At 36.9% G+C, this 21,823-nt stretch overlaps 1 protein-coding gene and 1 long non-coding RNA gene across 3 annotated transcripts in view; one reads left to right on the forward strand and one right to left on the reverse strand.

Annotated features, from left to right (window-relative positions):
* Positions 1-21,823, forward strand: part of LOC308196644 — a 79,170-nt gene that overhangs the window by 31,663 nt on the left and 25,684 nt on the right. The window contains exons 2-3 of one of the 2 annotated variants that reach the window (XR_013952319.1): positions 1,213-1,360; positions 21,396-21,489. This is a non-coding gene — a long non-coding RNA (uncharacterized lncRNA). The remainder of the gene's footprint in view (positions 1-1,212; positions 1,361-21,395; positions 21,490-21,823) is intronic. The other variant, XR_013952320.1, reaches the window with a different exon arrangement.
* Positions 9,538-21,823, reverse strand: part of SOX6 (SRY-box transcription factor 6) — a 484,589-nt gene continuing 472,303 nt past the window's right edge. The window contains exon 15 of the transcript XR_013952300.1: positions 9,538-15,318. The gene's annotated coding sequence lies outside the window, so the exon portion shown is untranslated. The remainder of the gene's footprint in view (positions 15,319-21,823) is intronic.

A 21,823-nucleotide genomic window follows, 5' to 3' on the forward strand; every position in this document is an offset into this window, starting at 1 on the left:
GAAGTAAAAGCATGGAACAAATTTCCTACTAGAATGTGCACCATGAGTGCTTGTATATAATTTGATAGTGATTTTAAGTATCTCCCTCTTATTAAATCCTGATATGCAAGGGTCATTGGACCTAGTCAGGTACGTGTGTCATATAACTTTAATAATTCAACTGGCAATGAATGTCCAATCCTGTAAGAATCTAAATATTCTCCACAGTAAAATAATAAATAAATCCATAAGGGTTGCGTCTACCATTGTGAGAAGCATTTGTTAGATAACTGATTTGGTTCCAATCACTTCCACAAAACACAAAACTTGAATCAGAGACAAAATTCAAGTGAGCTGGTGTTGATGGATGGCTTTGATACATAGTAAGTAAAACACATGGTTATATTTCTTTCCTTTCATAACTGACTACAGTTTTAATAGTAAGGGCCTACCTGGAGTGGCTTTGTCTGTTTAAAAATGTATGAAGCAAATAGCACAATGTAACCTCAGTGTCCACTGGGACTCCACAAAGCTATCATATTACAAATATATAAAAATGTAGACTCATGCCAGAAAACTTCTTTTGTGTATTGAGTTTATTCAAATCTGAAAAACTCAACACAAATCAATGGCTGAGGATGAACTCTAGAAAAATAACTTGTACAGACCAAAATTATACATTTTTGCACGTCACCTTTAAAACAGGAGAAAAGAGATAAAATCAATTCCACCAGATCTACAGCAAACCACTTAGCTGGCTGGACTATAAAAGTTACTAGAACAATCTTGCTTCCTCAACATACACAGTTTTTTGTTGTCAAAGCAACATGTCCTCACTTCTGCATAAAAGCTACAGAATATTAAGGACTAGACACTTGGATGTGTTTTGCTGGTGAAGAAGACTGATCCTGTGTAGACAGTCTTCATATGGAGCAGTCAGGCTCCCAGGAATGGTGCTGAGCATCTCTTCAGGTGTAATGTCTCCCTTTCTTGGTGGCACATCAATAAGCCAAAGAAGAATTTATATCGGCTATAGCCCAAACGTATCTTGATTTTTAAAAGCACCTTTCCACACTGAGACAAATTTTCCATTAGTCAGCTAAGATAAGGGAGGGAAAAAGAGGACCAAAATCATTTATTTTCTCTCCCTATGAGACTAAGAAGCTTGATAATTACTGACAATAATACAGTACATTCCTCACTGAGTTCCTCTAACACTCTCTCTCTCACAAGGTCTGAACTGACATCCCAACATGCAAGCTACGAAAGAGAGGAGGAAAACTTACCCTCATACCAGTGGCATTTTTTTCCAAAGAAGTGCATGATTGGAAAGCTCTTCTCAATGTACATGCCAGCAGCTCCAAGGAACACTGAGATAAAGGTAGGCCTCTATTATATTTTAATGGTATCATCTAGTTCAAAGGATGACATATATTACTCATTTGTACCCTGGGTACTACTCAGTATCTCCCATGAAATTCTGCACACGGACTTTCTGAAATGTATGGCTCTACATGATTACAGTCAACTGGATTCAGTAAAGTCTCTCCAGTACTATTTTCTGAAGGAGACCAAGAATGCCAAAATTAGCTTAGGAGGAAATAGCTTGAGAAATGTGAAAAAAAGTAATGAAAAGGATGAAACTTCTTGCTTGTCATTGTTCCTGTTGAGTCCTGAAAAGCTAATAGTTATCCACACACTTTTCATAGCCGTAAGTTCAAGAGTCATAGGTATGTTTAAAATCCTAAAAAATAAGAAAGTTTATAAACAAGGCAGAAGAGGGGACTTTTCTCAGTTAAGCTTCTCGGATATGCATAGATTCACTGCAGCAGAGAACCTGTGGCCCTGAATACAGCAAGCATGTAAAAATCTACCCTGCAGTTACATGCCTAATTTTATGTGCACATCTAATATCACTCAGTCACTCACACAGATGAAGTTACATGCTATACTTGATTTAGTATGGGTTGGTTCTTCAAGGGAGCTGTTGTACAGAAAGTTGCAGATGATTTAGAACACACTGAATGGACACTCTCTACTAATGTGTTGTGGAACAACTTAGCTTTTATTCTTTATTTTTAATAGTCCTGTCCAAAATAGTAAGATAACTCATGCTATTAAATGCTATTCTAGGTATTAAATATGTGCAGAACTGGAACCCTGATCATGATTCCTTGAAGGCTTTATTTACTATACCTCTGATTCACTTAGCTACTTTCACAATTTAAATGCTTCTGCTGACTGACTAGAAAATCTTTGGTCACTGAGTCACTGCGGGTCTCTGAGTCAGTGGGTAGCTCTAAAAAGTTCCCCCCAAAAGTTGATGTTTCCATCCTGGCAACATGCAGGTTTTTTTTTTTTTCCTGTTATTTTTTTCTTTTTATATTTAAGTCATTAGGGAGCTCTGAAGGCATCAATTTGTTGCTTCAATAGCACGAGGTAGTTGCTAAATTTATTTGGTTTATACTTCATGATTAAGGAAGACATTCTTTTTTCCTGCCCTTTGACGGAGCCGATGGTGTTATGGGCGACATGTCAGCAATAATTAAGAAATATCCTGGTACAAATCCCCAAAAATACATATTTTTTTTGAAATAATTCCCCAAGGAAAAAATTTTAAAATGATGCACTTGTTCTGAAAAATGCTTCAGGCCTTCTCTAAATAGATTATATTGCTGGGTTTTTTAAGAGTGCTTGACTTGAGGTGCACATTTTGCTTGTAACTCATAAAACCACAGCACAGTTAAGTGAGGGGAAAAGCAGGAATAATGTGCAGTGAGCTTCAATGCCTCACAAAGGATTTATCATTCAGGCAATAACCCAGCTTCTTCTTTTGTTAAGTTGTAATGCAATGAGCAAAAGAGTTTCTTTGGCCAAAAACAAAAATGTATTTTGTTGACTTCACTTTTTTTTTAAATAATTTTCTCCTGTAGGCTTTCCCCCCATTTGGACTCCATAAATTGAATTTCTTTGTCTCTTTAGAGGGTAGTTTTTCAGTATAACATAATTCAAAATGACTTTATACTGCACAAGGGCCTTAAGCCTTTTGGTGGGTGTGCTTTACACTTCAATTTTCCTATCAACTGCATAAAAAAAATCATATCACTTAGCAGGATATGAACTGCAGATGCAGTCCTTATAACAATAACCTGCTGATTTAAAGATGCTTCCATTTTTTGGCTGTAACAAATTTTGCCTAATTTCAAAAAACTGAACATCAGATATTAAAAACCTTGCTTCAAAAGGAAGCAACCTACCCTGTTCCATCTTCTGCTTACAAGCCAGTGAAAAGAAAAGGAGGAAGGGAAGGCAAATGAAGCACATATAAATTAAGGTGAAAACAGAAAAGATGAGAAGAGGGTAAAGGTTAGAAGAGAAAAATTTGGAAAAAGACAGTGATTCAGTAAACCTGTACATATGAATTGACTTTTTTTTTAATACATGCCAGCCATTGGTGCTGAACACTGATAATATTCCTAATGTATATATGGACTTTCTTTAGATACAAAGTTGTTTAAAACTCCTAACAGTCCTTAAGATGTTAGGCACCCTGTTTAAAAACTCAGACTCCAAGAAGTGTCCTTATTCATCACAGTAAATGTGACCTACTTTTCATACGGGCCAACCACCTTATTGAATAAATATTACATGTTCCTGAAGGTAAGTTCCAACACTGAAAAGCTCACAGCAGTGCCCTACAGCCCAGTATACAGGGTAAGCAATGTGTGTCTGTAGATGTTCAGATGAAGATGGTAACATGCTGTACAGACTCCAAAGCTGTTTAGAAGCATCACTTTAACCTTACATCACATTACAAGCTTAAATAATAAGTGTTTTAGTGATTAATCCCATTATTACATAAGAAACCTATGGCTTAAATTGGAATCAGATCTTGTATTTTCTATATATGAGGGCATCATTCACCAAACAATATTCCTTACCTTAAAGGGCTATAATTCATTAAATGTACTTCTATTCGTTTAATAAAAGCTCTGTGTTCTCTCTGCACATCACAGAATAAAATAATCCTAGTTATTTCAACAGTTGCTTTTGGCACGCTGGCAGAAAAACGGGCAAAGCAAAGGTCGAAAGAAACACATTCAAGAACAAAACTTGTCCTTCAGGCAGTGAAGGTCAGGGCACATAATGGAGTAGTCACACTGAGCCTCCTAAGGGAGATGCATTTGACACACCACATTTTGGTGCTATTTTCTGGTCCGTCATGGAGTTATACAAAGCACTGAGCATCGTTAAGAGCCTGCCTTTTGCCTAGCTTTCAAAAGGGAGATAAAAGAGGTAATCAGAAAGTTGATTGTACTTTTATTTTACATGTTATATCCTTCTGATTAATATTTGACTATCAACAAACATCAAGAGCTCAAACAGCTGAGCATATCCAGCATCCAGGAATCCTCTTTGTCCTCACTCCACCAAAATTAATTATATTTAAAAATATATTCTGCCCCCAAGTGATATTGTGTGCTATTGGAAGATAAATAGATATGAAGTCTGGAACAGTGCTATCACTGGGAAGTGACTGAAATATTAGAGACCATCACATACCAGTATCTTCATATAGATGTACAAACAAGTGAGTAGCATTTCAGTCCTCTTATTCTATTCCTTCCACATGCATAAAGCAAGAAAGATTAGACATAAAAGAAATTGCTCTTTAGAAAACAGCTGGTGGTTTAGTTATTTAGAGGCATGAGACTTCTATGGGATTTAAGTCCTTTTAAGTCACTGGTGCACGATTTTGCACAGGGTTAAGAGAAAGGAACATTTTCCTCCCAAAGACACGAAGACAGCAGTAGAGCCTAGTGGAGGCAACAGAATCCTTGACTGCGACATACCTTATTCTATTGACATCCATAGCTGTAATCCATAAAGTCATCCATCTCCAATCCGTCTCTCAGATTACAAATCTTTCCTTGAAAGTTCAAAAAAGGGTAAACTACACAAAGGAGCATACTCACATCCAGCAGGATGAGAAAATCACATCTCAACTTCCTTACACCTCTACTGTGTATGCCCTACCTTTCTCATAATGATTTTTTTCTGGTTCCATTTTCAGGGACCCTCTTTATTTTGAACAAATACCTGTGAAGTTATGTCCATCATATTTTCTTGCACAGGTACAAATTTTCCCTTGCCCTGCAAAACTGTTCAGAAAGCCAAAGCAAAGCTACTTCAGCACTCTTCAGAAGAGCATGGGTTCAAGAATCTGTCTAAAGTGTTCTCTTCCTTTAATCTTCCCACTATCTTCCATTCTCACTTCCAACCACTGCAGTTATGACTCAGTAAAACTCAAATTAAGCTAGTGTTTTAGAGAATTAGACTGGAATTTTAGCATGTGCTTAAAGTTGAACATAAGTATAAGCATTTCACTGCATAGTCATAACTTACAATTGATACTTAGAAATGGGAAACAATCAGAAATAGATGTCAAGTAATCAGAGACTCGTGTATCCTGCTGAAATGGGGTGCATGTTACGTGTCAGCAGTTTGCTGTAGCTCACATCAAGAGTGACCCCTTTCCTAGATTCAGTAACAAAGCCAGTGCAGGAAATACATTGATAGAAATCCTTTGGTCAAAGTAACTACTACAATTCCTTAAAAAACACTACCAGAAATATCTTACATCAAAATAAAACAAAACAAAATTGCTCTAATGATAAATCTCCTATAAAAAAGCACGTTTATAAAATTTAAAAAGCAACATTAAGATTCAAAAAGGATTATCATAAAATTACAGTGGTGATCTAAGCTTTGACCTGGAGTCTTAGATCTTGTTTTTTTATTTTCTGAAGTCTAGGTTGGTTTTGTTTTTTTTCAGTTTATGAGGAAACAGAGACATGAAAATGGCATTTTTAGCCAGTAACTCATACATTTAGATTTCTGGGTTTAGGTTTTGGAAAAAATGCACCTAGTTGTTTTCTTATTACAATACTGCTGGTTTTTTTCACTGATCCATGTTTTTCTTGGAATGTGGTAATGTGGAACGTTTTAAATTATGGGGTTTACTTTTTTACTATCCAATATCTACTAAATAAGTCCATCATCTAATTCTAAAATGGTGAGGCAGCAAACATACACTTGTAGCCAGCAATACATATATTTTTACTCCAGAGAAATGCTCTTCTGTTCTAAATTTACTGCAGAAAGTTTCAGAGACAAAAGAAAGGCTCTTTGCCAAACCTAGCTTTGCTTCTTTTGTACTTTGGGTCTCTTCAAATATCCTAACAAAATACTGTAAACTGCTGAGAAGTTTCCATTAAGGCTATAATCAATAATAGCAGTTGCTAAGCTTCAGCTGACATAACATCGGAATCTTTTGCATACTATTGTTTAAAATGAAACAATGGAACAAATGAAGGCATTAGATTGGATGAAAATATTAATCAAAGTCATATTTTACACTCTGTAGTTTTTGAAATATGAGCCATGTATTATATTAAAAAGATACAGGATGTAATCCCTGCTACTGCAACCCACTGTGTATTTTGCCACCCACAACAATCACTATTGTCTGTTGCATACACATGCTGTTTGGAATATGTACTGATGGGTGCATTAAAAGTGTTGAGAGACCCTCAAGAGGTTTGGTTTTCTGGGTTGGTTTAGGTAAAAAATGTGAAGTTGGAATTATAATCCGACACTTATTTCATGCTCTGGAAGGTTACCCATATGATTCCTTCTCTTAAACTTAGAGCTGTTGGCCTTGTCACTGAGACACTGAGTGGGGTTCAGTTCCCAGGTCTGATACACACTTAATCTGCTGAGAGATTTTTAGTCCTAAAATTCAGGCTAATACCACAGCGTTTCACTCCCCTTTTGTCTTATTCTCTGCTTAGATTCTATCTGAGTAGGAACTGTCTCTTAGTATATATACAAACAGTGTACAGAATTATGAAATCCCAGTCTCAGCTGGATCACTAGATACCACTGGAAACATCATTAGTCATATCTAATTTTCTCTTCTCTTAAGAATGACAAAAACTTCCCCTTCATCTGTTTGTCCATTATTTTTTTCAACAATTTTGGAGTACACAGCTTGATGTTGTCTTCCCAGAATGAAAGAAAAGGAATTTTAACGTTCCAGTGTCTGCCTCCTTAGCAAGATATCTAAAACATCCATTTAGCCTAATGCAAACTGAAACACCAAAGTAAATCTCTTCCTAGGTTGTCTTTCCAAACCCACTCAGCATGACTCTCCCTGTCTAAAAAAAAAAAAAAAACAACAACAAAAAAAAAAACAGTCCAGTACTTGGAATTACTATGGACATCTCAGAACCGCAAACTGAGATCGCTTTCAGCTTGATTTGAATGCTCTTTGATTGACATTGATAGTGGTTTTGAAGAGGATTTACAAAGTAAGAACCAGAACTGTATCATTTTAGAAATCGTTCATTTGAAGAAACCTCCAAAATTACGTGATGTCTGTGAAGGTACAGACATTTCCCCCTTATTTTATAAGCCACTAGTTCAAAGGATCTTCATTTCAATAAAGAAAAAGGAAATTGTTCTTCACCTAGCTTTTTAGAATATTGAACTGTATATTGTCTTGAAGACCACAGACTTGCACATCAAAGATTGTACTGAAGAACCATTGAAGCTGCCCCCTCCTGCTCATCATGTCTCCTGCTTCCTCAGGCGAGAGTTTCTAACATTTTACCCTGAAGACTCCCAGTAATTTCTATCTGTAGTGTGGGTTTTGAGCAGGTGAATGTGAAGAACAGGATAGTTCTCATCCAGGTGGCATGGCCTGATAAGCTTAGGAATTGGTGCTGATGCACTTTCAGGGTGATAAACAATGCCACTTTATGGGTAACTATTCTTCCATATATTTTCATCTAATAAGGATCAACACTTGTACGGTCCAGCTGTCAGGGTTGTGGGCAACACTTAATACTCACCTAGAGCTATGGTGTTTTGTTTTATAGCACAAGATAAGAGGGGGGATCTTATGCCCTTCAAAATTCCATATAAAAATCTTCATAACAAGGTAAGTTGGCGTGTAATAATTTCTCATTAGAAATTCTTATTCTCCAAGAACTTCGATGACAAACTAGTCACCTCTCCCCCCCTCCCCCTACTTCCAGCAATAATGTATTTGTATATTTGGAAAGATTTATATTTAAGGTTTTGAATGGGTTTTAGCATACAGTAAGACCACAGTCTGTAACAGCAGACGCCTAATAGTTTGTGACTTCTGTGACTAACATCAGCCTGCTGTGTCTATTATTAGGGCTAGTGTTACCTTGGATTGCTCTTGGGCTAGATTTGTACTAGAAAGACTTATACTCACTGCAAGGGTTGATATGTGGAACTTGGAAAATCAAATGAGCAGGTAAGATAGTACTACTATTCTGTTCTTCTCATGTTTACACTTCAGCTTCAAGTCAGCTTGCGTAATAAGGAACAGCTGCAGAACAGGCAGGCTCTATAAAAAACAGAAACAACTAAATGTCACATTTTGATAGTATTAACCGGTATTTTCATGTGCACACACTGAAGATTGTGCCAAACTATTTGCTTGTATGAGCATTCACCCTTCCAAAAACTTTGAAAAAAAATGAGTTCCTGTTACTATTCACCTATATTAGTTACTAGTCACTTTTAAAAAGCAAGATTTTCAGCCCACTCACCAGAATGCCACTAACTGAAGAAAATGCAATAAACTAAAATGAAAATTGATGATAGAAAATGTTTTTCCTTCCACAAAATAAGTTATTAATTTTCCTTAATAAACCAATTCCCAGAAGGGCACTGGAGCAGGTATTTGCATTTGGTACTATGTTTTCCTCAGACCACTTTTCAGATATCCACACTTCTGTCAGAAATGCCTGGGATGTCATTTGTAAATATGATGGGAAGTATTTTTAAAGAACAATGTGAAACTAGCACATGCACTCAGACTCAGAGCTCGCACTCATATAATTTATTGTTACATCAAAAAACTGTGTCTCTCACAGAGCTTTTGGAATTTCTTTAAGAGTAACACTGCATGGTGTTTATTTGTTTGTTTTTAACTACACACTTCTTTGTGTTCATTTCCTATGATAGAACTAGAACAGTACTAAATAGTATCTAAACCACATGGGAAAACTCAGCTATGATGGCAATTATTTCACTTTATCAGATTACAAAAAAGGTACATTTCCTTCTTTGGAAACAACTTTAAGACGAGAGTCTCTCTCAGTAGGCAACAGTCAAATCACTTTCCATTCTGTACTGAAATCCACACGGGTAGGCTTCTGCACCTGAACTAGTCAATAAATGCTACAGTTTCCAGACATTGATTAGATTTCAATACTAGTAAAGTTGAAAATGAATTTCATTTAATGTGAGTGACTTCTTGCATTCCAGTGTCAATCCGTAAGCAACCTAGGTCCTGCACCTGAGTTGGGGCAATTCTCATTATCAGTACAGTCTGGATGATGAACTGATTTAGAGGAGCCCTGCGGAGAAGGACTGGGGTATACTGTTGGATGTATTGGATGTAAAATTGGGTATGAGCTGGCAATGTGCGGTTGCAGCCCAGAAAGCCAATCATACCCTAGGCTGCATAGAAAGAAGTGTGGGCAACAGGTCAAGGGATGTGATTCTCCCCATCTGCTCCACTCTTGCAAGACCCCATCTGGAATACCGCATCCAACTCTGGAGTCCCTAGCGCAAGAAAGACATGGACCTATTAGAATGGGTCCAGAGAAGAGCCATGAAAATGAGCAGAGGAACACGTCTCCTGTGGAAAAAAAGTTGAGAGAGTTGGGGTTGTTCAGCCTGGAGAAGAGAAAATTCCACAGAGACTTTATTGCAAAATTTCAATACATAATGGAGGCTTATAAAAAAAGATGGAGAACTTTTCCCCAGGACCTGCTGTAACTGAACAAAGGGTAATGGTTTTACATTGAAAGAGAGTAGATTTAGATCAGATATAAGGAAGATTTTTTTTTTTTTTTATCTTGAGTGTGGTAAGACATCAAAACAGATTTCCCAGAGAAGTGATAGTTGTCATATCATTGGAAGTATTCAAAAATCACATGGGATGAGGCTTTGAGCAACCTGATCTAGGGAAAGACACCTCTGCCCATTTGATCTTTAAAGGCCCCTTCCAACCCAAACTACTCTGCGATTCTATCTATACACATACACACAATGAAAGAAAATGTGATTAACACTGTGGAGGGAGGAAAGTATGGTAGAGACCTTTTTCCTTGACAAACACACAGCCCCAGCAATCCACAACTGCACTTGGTTTTCCCTACTTGAAAGTAGCGTAGCAGCTGAAAGTTGTTCTAATCATCAACCTACTCACTGGAGATGAAATTCCAAATTTTGCCAAACAAGCTGGTTCCATATACCATGAGGTAACTACAGTACAGTGAAGATGCAATTTTTACTACACACTACACAACAAATGAGCTAAAGAAAATACAGAATGTGCACTCTGTTGCCCACAGTTTTAGGGCATTTTGTCAGGGATTTAGAAAACATAACCAGGCACCAGTTCTCCCTCACTTAAAAACTACTTCCGCAAAACTGAATGGAAGCCTTCTCTTGGCAAATAAGGAAACAGGGTTCCCTCATTGTCTTTCCGAGAAAATTATATTCCAGTTGAAGTATCTAACTTCAGTTGAAATCCAGCAGTTAGGAACTCCTGACTTAAGGGCTAGGAATAAAGGTGTGTTGTCATCATCCTCATCATTTTACATATCATGCTCTGGCCAATTTCCTCCAAGTTCCACTCCTTATTCCCACAAGCAAGTGTCAATCTTTACAAATACTACTGTATGGTACTTAGTCTTTATAGTGCACAGAGAGCTTTGGATCCTCAACATGATGTGAATTCTCCCAGGTGCCAAAGCACCTGAAAAAATCTTTGTTGCAATACAAAGAAAATGTGATTCCCTCTGTGATAACCTTCTGAAATATGCCTTGTTTTGGCTATGTCAATTACTATTTATAATTGTACATACTTTAAAGTAGAGCACAGATGCCCCAAATACTTTTCAACATTTTTTTCTAGTCACTGCACATGCTCACAGTGAAACCATTCTCACTTTAACAAACTTCCCATGTATGCATGCAAGGAAAACAATGAGAGAAGTTTGTACTGCATACTTCAGAGTAAAAAAGAAGACATATATCTCCTCCTTATTTATTTTTGCCAAAGTCATGCTGCTACTGTAGCACTATTACTGTATTATCACAGTCATATTATGTAATTATTTAAAACACTTTCTTAAGTAGGAATACAGCTGATGTTTCATGGGTTACAGATTTCAGTGGCAACCATTCACACATTATACACACATTTAATTTTTTATACTGTGATTTCAAGATGAGACCTAAGCCCCAAGGTGTCTTCATTAATTAAATGTATCAGTTTAATGTGTACACGCATGTGTGCACACACAAAACCTTACTTGCAACAGTCTCTGTGTGTTACTACAGAGTTTCAGAAAAAAATAGGGGTGGGGAGAGCGAGGCTTTATCGGTAGTTTTATTTTTAAAATGTAGGTGAATCAGATAGAAGGAGGTTGTGTCAAAAATGTACTCCCCAGTTCTGTTGTGGTCAAAGGAACAGTTTTCTAAGGTCATCTTGCACTGTGGTTTATTTCTGCAAGGACTGGGGTCCAAATTGCAAAGGCTCTAGTTTTTGCACCAGAGACCGGCACAATGGAGAAGCAAAAGAGGGTTTTAAACACCATAACACTATATATCTTCAGGGATCATTTGGGGATCTAACCTATTTCACTACCCCAAAGATGTTCTGACTAACCTGACCTCCCAGGAGCCTTTATGAACTCCTGTTGTAGAAAATAGCTGGGTAATCGTTGAGACTAACTAGCTGGCTTGCAGGATATTCTGAACACTTGCATCTGGGCAAGTGAGGGAGGACTTGGGACAAAGGATTGCTCAGGGACTACTTCCATCCACTACTCTTTGCCAGTAATAACTGTTACAGAGGTGGGATTTTCGATAGCCAGAGCCATCTCTTTCAGTTATTGCAGTGACATCATAGTTCACCCCTTCTCTTATTTTGCTAGGGTAGTAAAAAATTCTCAAGCCTTTGAATGCAGGCTGACCTCCCCTGCACTGTGTGCCTATTTCCCCAAGAGGGCCTGCTGTCAAAGAATAAGCCAGTATGTTCAGTTTCTTAAATACATCTCTAGCATGAGTAGTATTTCTTACAGGGTTTGTGTCCTTCATAAGATAATTAGGTTTCCATGCTAGGCTTCTGTCAAGGTACAGATCTTTGTAAAGCTCCTGGTTTGGAGTGTCAACCTGCTTGCAAAATGTCAAGTTTTAAGCCTCTAACACCACTGGCTAAGTAGACCTTGAGTTGCAAAAAGAGAATACTGTTCAGCAACCTGACGTCATGTTGACTGGTGTCTCTGCATGATGTCAGTTCCTTGGTACCTGGAATAATATGAAAGAATAAGCACTGCTGCATGAAGAGCACTACTTCAGTAAAGAATGCATTAAACCATGGCCCTCTGGAAACCCACTTACTCAGCTCAGGGCAATATTCAACGCAAAGAATTCTCTCAGTAGGATTCAAAACTGAGCTCAGTCCTCTCCCACTTGCTTGACCACACGCATCTTTTCCCTCACTGAGGCTGTTGCACCAGGTAGCAAGCAATGTAAAGGAGAGAAAACATGGACAAGTCTCAATCTTGTTCCCTGTCATTTTGTTACTATTATTATGATTATTATTCATAGATGCACAGAATAGCTGAGGCACCTCTGGAGATTGTCTACTCCCTGCTTAAAGCATGGTTCCCAGGGCGACATCCACTTGGGTTTTGAATATTTCCAAGTGTTGAGACTCTACAACCTCTCTGGGCAACATGTTACAGTGTTTGACCACCCTCACAGTCTGAATGTTGCTTCATGTATTTAAGTGCAATTTCTTGTATTTCAGTTTGTGTTCACTGCCTCCCATCCTGTCACTGGATGCTACATTCTTCAGTGATGGTCCATATTTCACCACTATGGCCCTACTGTCTTTTTTTTCCAGTATTTTTTTTTCTCTTATACCTTCAACTTAAATTTAATTTCAGCTCTGACTTACATATAAGGAGCAACAAAGAAGAACTGATATATTCTAATACTGAATCAGGCATTAAGGGTATGAAGCCTCTCTTTCTTTGTCAAGCTTCTCACTTCAAGTTTCCCCACTTAACTTCTAGCAGCATTTCTGTGACAGGAAATAAATGCCATAAACCACAGCGTTCTGTGAGAAGGCCATGTTCTCATCACTAGAGCTCTCTCTATGAAGAGTTAGCCCAGGCTTCCATTCCCCCTGCAAACCATCAAATAGCTGAGGTATTTAAAAATTATTTAAAAAAAAAAAAAAAACTCTGCTAAACTGAGAGCTTTTCCTGGCAAGTTCATGGCTGGAGTCAATTTTTATGGCCATGTTACCAAACAAACTAAAAATAAAAATACAGGGCTTAATAATGGAAAACCTGACACTACCTAAAATATAATGGAGTGGGCATGCTGTTGTAACAATTCTGTTAAGCCTACAGAAACTAAGCAATGTTAATTATTAATCAAAAGCAAAGCACCCATTTTAAGCATTTTTCAGGGAGATGCACTCATTTAATTTCTTGCTACCATGTATTATTTTATATCAGTAATTGTTACTTAAAGCCAGCAACACTTACACAACTGCGAGGACACTGCTCCACAACACACATAATACCCACAACACACATGACGCAAGGCCTAACATAAACATTGAACTAATCAGCCATACAATCTTCTTGTCTTCCTATGCTAGTGTCTCTTCCTTTCTGCCCACCCAAACACTCCATGATTACGTGAGCTGCTGTGTTTTATTTTGTATTGTGAGTAGTTCAGAAAATGAGCACCCCTGTCAGTACTATATCGTTTAATCACTGCAGCAAAGACTACGTAAGAAATCTATACTGAGCCAAAATCACTGTGTTTGTTTCAAGCCCATGGATACCAAGGAAATTACTCTAAAGGTCATTTTGTTCCACAGTGTTGTTTCTTAGCCTTTGTGAAATACAAAAAATAATTTAGTCTTCTTTTGTTTCTTGCCAACCTCTTACCTGGGAGAGTTGGGAAAAATCAGTTTGATAAGTAACTGCTTAGTTCTGAAGAAACATCTGGGAAGGATAGGTGAAAAAAGCCCACTAATGGAATGAAAACTGTAGTCAATAAAAACTAACATGGATTTTAAAATCACATGGATTTTAAAAACACACTGTCAAACAAAGGCTTTAAAATGCAGATTTAAAATGTTTTTACTTCAATCTTCTCTTACTCATTCTTCATCTTCTCTTATGATCTTGGTCATCAGTCTGGAATGATGTACCTTTTCTGTTCTCACTACAACCTTAAGGTTGCTGTGAATTAATTGTACTCATCCTTCAGTCCTCATTACAGTCTCTGACACAAGAATGAGTTTTCACAGAAGTGAATGCCAGGATGTTCTGATTCTCATTGAATATTCTCATTAATCCATTCCTAGGACAAAGACTAATGATACAGAATAAGCACAGATATTAATTATTTTATTTCTCATGGCAATCCCAGGGATGTAATGAGAATGGAACTATCACCCCTTTTTGGTTCTTAAAGTAAGGTATATTTTTAAGGACAGAAAAAGATTCAAAATTAATTTATTCTTGTAATTAAACTGTGATAGGACCATGAGCTTAAAACACATCAAATTAATTCATTCTCATGGCAGTTGTAAGGGCCCAAACCTGTAAGTGCCAATTAGAGTGAACAGAAGCAGAGGATGCAGGTCAGTGGAAAGTAGAGCATCACAGTTTTTTAATATTTATTTATTTATTCATATTTATATGCTGAAAATAGATAGTGGTATAGTCCTAAAATAACAACAAGATGTAATAACCTAGATTATCTCTGTTTGCATTTCTGCTCCTTTCCAATAGATCGGTGCTGTGCATTAGCACAGTTCTTTCAAAGACAGCTAATACATGGCTAGTTTCAAAATAATTCCATTGCTTAATTTGGAAGTATTCCCCTGTAGATAGGAAGTGCCAAATTATTAAAAGGTGACAGATATTCAGTGTCATAACGTGATGATGCACAGGCTGAAAGCCCACAAAGCACATAAAGCACAGTGCCCATGTGATCATCACGGTCTCAGCCACTTCCAGATCAGTCTTCCACTGATCCTACTTACCTTCCACATACAAAATTCAAGGACATACCTGCAGTTGGCCCACTCAGGGTTCCTTAAACAAATACAGTGTATTTCCCTGAAATTGCAAGTGCTAAGTTTCATTGATAGTTGCAGGTTTATGATACGCCATTCAGGTGCTAGACCTAAAAACGTAAAAGAAAAAATGAGAAAGGTTTATTTGAGTCTGTATTAATTTGGTAACTTTCACTCTTTTAGATGTTAATCTGACCGTCTGACTTCATCATTCCTTAGAGCTGTTCATGAACAGCCGAGTGCCTGTGATAATTAATCTAGTGTCTAAGCATTATACTATAAGGTGTTTCTGAATAAAAAAAAAAAAATTATTTCATGTGCTTTCTCAAAGATAAAAGTGATACCAATGCAATAAGAATTCTTATTCTATCTGTATTCATGAAAACAATACCAAGCAGTGTCACATAATAGAAAAACATGAGCAAGAAATCCATCTGCAGATTTCAGAACAAACCATGAAAATCTCTGTAATAGAGGTCCCTTTTTAAAATTAATACAGGGGAAAAAAAAAAAAAAAAAAAGGTCAAACATCTCATGTTGCAACAGGGGAGGTTTAGGTTGTAAATTGGTAGTCATTTTTTCTTAGAAAGAGTAGTTAGGCATTGGAATGGGTTGCCCAGGGAGGTGGTGGAGTCACAGTCGCTGGGGGTGTTTAAGGAAAGTGGTGCTTAGGGGCATGGTTTGGTGGGTGATTATGGTGGTAGGGGAATGGTTGGACCAGATGATCTTGGAGGTCTTTTCTAACCTTAATGATTCTATGATCCAGGAGGGTATCTGTTGAAAGGAATCTACCTCTGCTTACTGCAGGTTCTCTAAAGACTCCTTGCAAGACAACAAATCCATAAGTGTATCTAAACTGTGGAGGGCGTTGAACCAACAACAGCAATTAGCAAGATTTTGCAAAGAAGTTATAGTATTTGTTTCTTAAATAAAGCAATTTTAAAAGCCCTGAGGCTAGAGAACCCCCTGTGTAAGAACAGAGGGGAATACTGCAGGTTCAGGCTTCATGTGAAATAACTTAAACAATTTATTTTTCCTCATTCACAGCATCAAATTTGGGCACTAGAAATAAGCAAGAGTGAGCAAGCAGAGATCAAAGGAAATGTCTGTGGTCCACCTGCTAACGGTGTCTTTATTATAAAATGAGTTATCAGGTAGCAATCAGGAGACCTGAAACCTATTTCCAACATGGTATTTTCTGGACAATGCTACGTATGCAATACACCTCTCCATCCAACTACAGGAAACAGCCACAGGTGCACCACTGGCCTGAGATCCATTGATGAAGAGTGCTAGAATCAGAGCTAGCTTTCGTTAAGGTATCTGAAGAGGAATTAAGAGAGATGCATCCAGTTCTTTGGCAGGCTCTCATCTCATTCAGCTAAACTCATCTTTAGCAGTAAATTAATATTAAATTTGTGTTTAAATCTTGCTTTATGCAGTGTAAATCTAACTTTGATTTCAGAGAGCTTTGCAAAACAAAGATGAGAATAATAAATTCATTCTTCCTAGCCACTCAGAGCGTAAATTCTAAAAGGAAGGAGTTTTTCCTTAACTATATACATATTGTATCTGATTTTATTTTGGCTTTGTTCATGTTCTCTTGGTGAGATTTTCATAAATATTATAGCAGACTAGTCAACGAATGGGAATATTCACCTATTCATTGAACTTGGAATTTGATACAACTAACACCAGAAGTAGTAGCCTTCAAGGCACCCTTACACTTATACGTAACACTGTATTGAGCAGCATCTTATTCACATTAAAAACTTGGTTCTGAGATTTTTTTCATACAGTTAGGATTGAAATGTCTGACCCATTTCCTTACGCAAAACAGCTCAAACATCCATTTGTACCGGCTAGACATTTGCAATGAATAAACCACACACCAAGAAATTACTTAGCAAATCATTTCTAATTATGAAGAAAATCATATTTTGCAGCAAGAAGAGGGGTGGAGACTCATAAAGTATTGGTTATAGTCCATTCTCCCAGCTTTACATCTACGTAACAAATTTCCCCAGTTTCTAAACAGTGTGTTGTGTGAGCCAAATTTATGTGATGTTACCTCATTGACTGCCATTTGAAATATCTTCCATGGCCTTACACCAAAGGTGAACGTAGTCACATATCTTTTCATATAAAATCTATTCCTAGTCGAAATATCATGGGAGGACATTAAGGAGAGTGCTTTCCCACAGTATTGTAGCACTGACTAGAGGAGGCCAAAAGAAGGGAAAAACATGCCTCTGGGAGTTGGCAGGGAATTCATTGGGACAGGTAAAAAGCTTAGAAGATTTTGCAAGAGTAAAAGCCAAAGACTATAAGAAACTTTGTTGTTGTTGTTGTTTATAAGTAGTGTTTTAAATAAAAATTTCAGATGAAAAATTAAAATTTTAACAATGTAAGTGCCTCAGAGAACCAGGCTCTAAAGCAGTCCCTTAATGGGACTCCAGCACATCCTTTATTTCTTTAATGTGAAGAAGGGAAAGGATTTGTCATTAAACTTTAAAAATAATCAAGTTTAAATATATATATTTTTCTTTTTTTTTTCTTTTTTTTTGGTGGTCTGGCAGTGTTACTAAGAATGATTGTGTTCACTTAGTGGGTGTGGATCAGTAAGGAGAACCTTCTTATGCCTAACAGGGATTAGAGATCCAAATTTAAGCTTGTCTTGACTGTCCTGGAGTCTACATATTTTTTCAGTTAATTATGCCAAACTTCATGTCTGAATTATCTGCTCTTCAACAATAACATCTCAACACATGGTTTCTTTGTCAGCTGTTAAGGACTCCCTGATTTTAGAATATGAAACAGGAAATGGCATGCGAGACAATTATATGAAGTGGGTGCCATGTAGAAGACCAACACTTGCTGTCTTTCATATGATTTGCAGTGAGAAGTACAACAATCACACCTAGGTATCAATACTAAACACTTTTATGCTAGACAGTTACACAACTTAGCATAAACCTAGAGTAGATATAAAATGACCGTCTTCCTGTTCTGTTATCTAGGTATCAAAATTCTATACTCTGCAGAAAGTTGTACAAAGAAAGGAAGACAATATTCATCCTTTACTCTCCTTTTCAGTAAGCTGGTCATTGTAAAATGTAAAAACATGTAGAATAGCAACAGGAGACACTGCAGTTACAGCACCGAGAAAACAAGTACATTCATAAAAGACAAAGCAAAGCCAGCCTGTAGGAGGAACCCTTGGCACTGGAGGCCCTGAATTTCAACATCAAATAAATTAATACAGTAGGGTACCTCATAAACTGAGCCTTTAGGCCCTGTTACTACCTCCATGTCAGCAATGAAAAGTAAATGAAAATAAACAAACAAGCAATGCTCCTTGATCCATACAAGGTTTAACATATGCTGATGAGCATCAGTATTTCCAACAACAAAATTATACCTTTCTACTCATCACTGGTGGACCTTTTTCTCACAATATTGCTACTTACTTTCGTAATGAAAGTCATTTGAAAGTTGAATCTGCAAGTGAATATACTGTGGTGTACACAGTGCATAGTTCCCATAAATTTAGCACACAGGAATTTATTTCAGCAGCTACAGCTTTCAGTAGTTCATCAGTTTTGTTTTGCATGAATGTAATTTACCTTTCAGCCACCAAAGGCTTACAGTACAGGTCTTGTATTTAAACAAAACTAGTACTGTAACAGCACTCACATCATGCTCCTGAAGGGGGAAAAAAAATCCTCATATTTATTCCAAAGTTTTCCAAGCAGTTAAACTCAAGCGCAGATGTATATCTCTGTACATTTTTAGAGCAGTGTTAACATTCTGGTTGCACAAGGCTAGTAAAATTACAGTTTCAATAATGCAGCTGTAATTATTTCTATAATACAGTGATGCGTAGTCTTCTTTTTTTCCTCTCCTTAAAAAAAAAAAAAAGAAAGAAACCAGTGGAAAAGTCTGTTGAAATCCTATCATATTGTATAGTCACAGGTCTAAGAGAAACAGAAATGCTGTGGTCTAAAGTGAAATAAATCACTGAGTTTCAGAGACAGTCTTATCCATTGGAAATAGCCACAAATGAAGGGGAAGACAGACATTTCAGTTCTTGAAAGTGCAGAGATTTGTGGTGATGTTTGGATTTATCAACTTTCAGGAAGAAGGACCCATTTAATTACTGGAAATTTTACCTTACTAAAGCATAGAGAATTTGGCCAAGTTTCTGCTATGCATGTTAGCTTCTTTCATAAAATATGGGCCAGACTCATTTTCCTTGAAGTCAATGGGATTTTTGGCATTGATTTCAAGATGAATAGCCAGTGGGTCCTGAGTAGGGAGGATAAGGAAACAGACATACTACCTCTTACCAAAGTACAGTTTAGATCAAATGCTATGAGCTTCAGGGGTGCATTTCCTGATGCTCTCTTTGTGCCTTAGACATTGCTGTTCACAATAAGCAAATTCTTCTACAGTCAATTTTACAACTACATTTGTGTTTTAGAGAGGAAACCTAATACTAACCATGGAATGCTGTCAAGAATTCAGTAAATCAAGTGACTTTTTATGGCATTTTACAAGAAAAAAAACTATTCAGGTAAACTGACAAGTCCAAATAGGAATAGGAGACTCCAACTAAAGCGTATGTTATGAATCATAGCCTACTACCCCTGCTGAGATTGAGAGAGAATCTCCAACCCAAAATGAATTCAAACCAGTTCACAGGGATTCTTAAAGTTTTGCTAAAAAGGGAAGCCAGAATGATGACAGCTTTATTAGAGCATATAACTCAAAATAAGCACCAATGCATTTTAAAAGACTTCAAGGGTATCTTTCAATATGAATCTAATTCATTTTAAGATACTGTTGAACTTCCTAGACAATAGTATTTCTTTATACAATTTAGTAGGCATTTTATTTGTATCAGAATGAAATATTTTGTTAGCTGGGCTAAAAGTTGTTTCTTCTGTGAGTATTCCAGTAATGTATGTTGAGTTTCAATAGCTTTTTGTCCGTTCAGGACTGCTATGAGCTTTAAATACTACCATGTTCAGGATCATCTAAGAATCTACCTAGCTATGACACTTCTGTGTTATGAGACCTTTATATAAAACAAATGCAAGTAAAATGTTATACATCTCTGATCCTCTACATGTACTAGGTTCCACTTATGAACATCGTGGAATTTTGCCTCAGCAATCTTCTACAACTGTAAAGACTGCGTGTCAGAGAGATTTAAAGAGATACTTACGATTTACTTTCTCTTAATGGTGCATGTGGACACATATATGAATTAAAAAAATCTTTTGATCTTTTACTGTAATCTCAAATATTCGGTAGAACACTAACAAGCCTTTTTGTGGTGCACGAGTGCCAAGACACTGCTGTATGAAACTTCCAGACAAGTGCTTATTGCACATCCATTTGTGACTGTGAGGTAGAGGGGATGAACTTGACTTTATGTTCTATATAACACCACGTAGGCCTGTGTTTCTTTTGCGTTTTATTTGCCAAAAACTTAATTTTGAAATGGGCTTCTATCACCATGCATACCTGTCTCAGCTTATCAAGCAAATGTCATGATAGGCTTGAGTAACAGATTAATTAGTTTAAAGGAAAGAAGATAGATAAGTTAAAGTGTAAAATAATATGAAAGATACTTTACTGTTACAACAATGTCACAAGTAATTACATTTCTTATTTCCTCACAGAAAAAAAAAATTATCTGCTCTCCCAAGTATACAAGAATAGATCACATTTTAAAATCTGAATTTACTTCAAGTTCTAGTATCTTAGTAAGGAGGAGGCGGTTCTGCCTTCCACACTGATTCATTTGCCCTGTTACAAAATAGAGAGTCCTCAGAATATTACTGGAATGAAAAGAAATCAATCCCTTATTAAGCATGAAAGATGAAACATCTTAACTAGGTTATTCTATTTAATGTCCCCATAGGTACAGTGGACTATTTTAACTCTATCAAAGGTCAAAAGTCTTTTCAGAAAACGCTATACTTGATATGTTGCAAATCAGAATTCCAGGCTAAATCAGTACAGGTTCATTGGGACAGAGGACGTGGTTCACTGCACCCAGGCACACAAGTTTTTTTGATACTTGAGATGTTCCTCCTTCTCTTCCCTTTACCATTCCTTTTATGCCCCAAGCTGCCTTCTGCTTCACCAATAGTTTCACTTGTATTTTACTTTCCAGAAACGTGAAGTGTGCTGCAAGTAATATTCAAGCCTGAACCTATATTATCTGTCAAGCAAATGTCTTGATATGGATATATGACAGCCTAATTGATGTATGTATATATATATATATACATACGTATAAAAATATATATAAAACCAAACACACCTTACAAAATAGGAGCAATATTGTAACACTATATGGAGCATTGTAGGTAACTGCACATTTTCTGGTTTTTTTTTTTGATTTTTTTTTGTGCTGAACTGTTACGAACAGCACATGACAGAGCTGCATGCTTGCATTTAATTTCCATACCCTTCAAGCCCTCCTTGTCTTGTCCTTATTATAACTACTGCCACATCAGCCTCCTAACAAGCTTTATAACCAAGGTTTTTCATCAAGCAACATTGTTCAAAGAATTGAGGTCAAACTGGCAGTTGCTAACC

Source organism: Anser brachyrhynchus, assembly GCF_964034855.1.
Source record: "Anser brachyrhynchus genome assembly, chromosome: 5".
NCBI classification, from domain to species: domain Eukaryota; kingdom Metazoa; phylum Chordata; class Aves; order Anseriformes; family Anatidae; genus Anser; species Anser brachyrhynchus.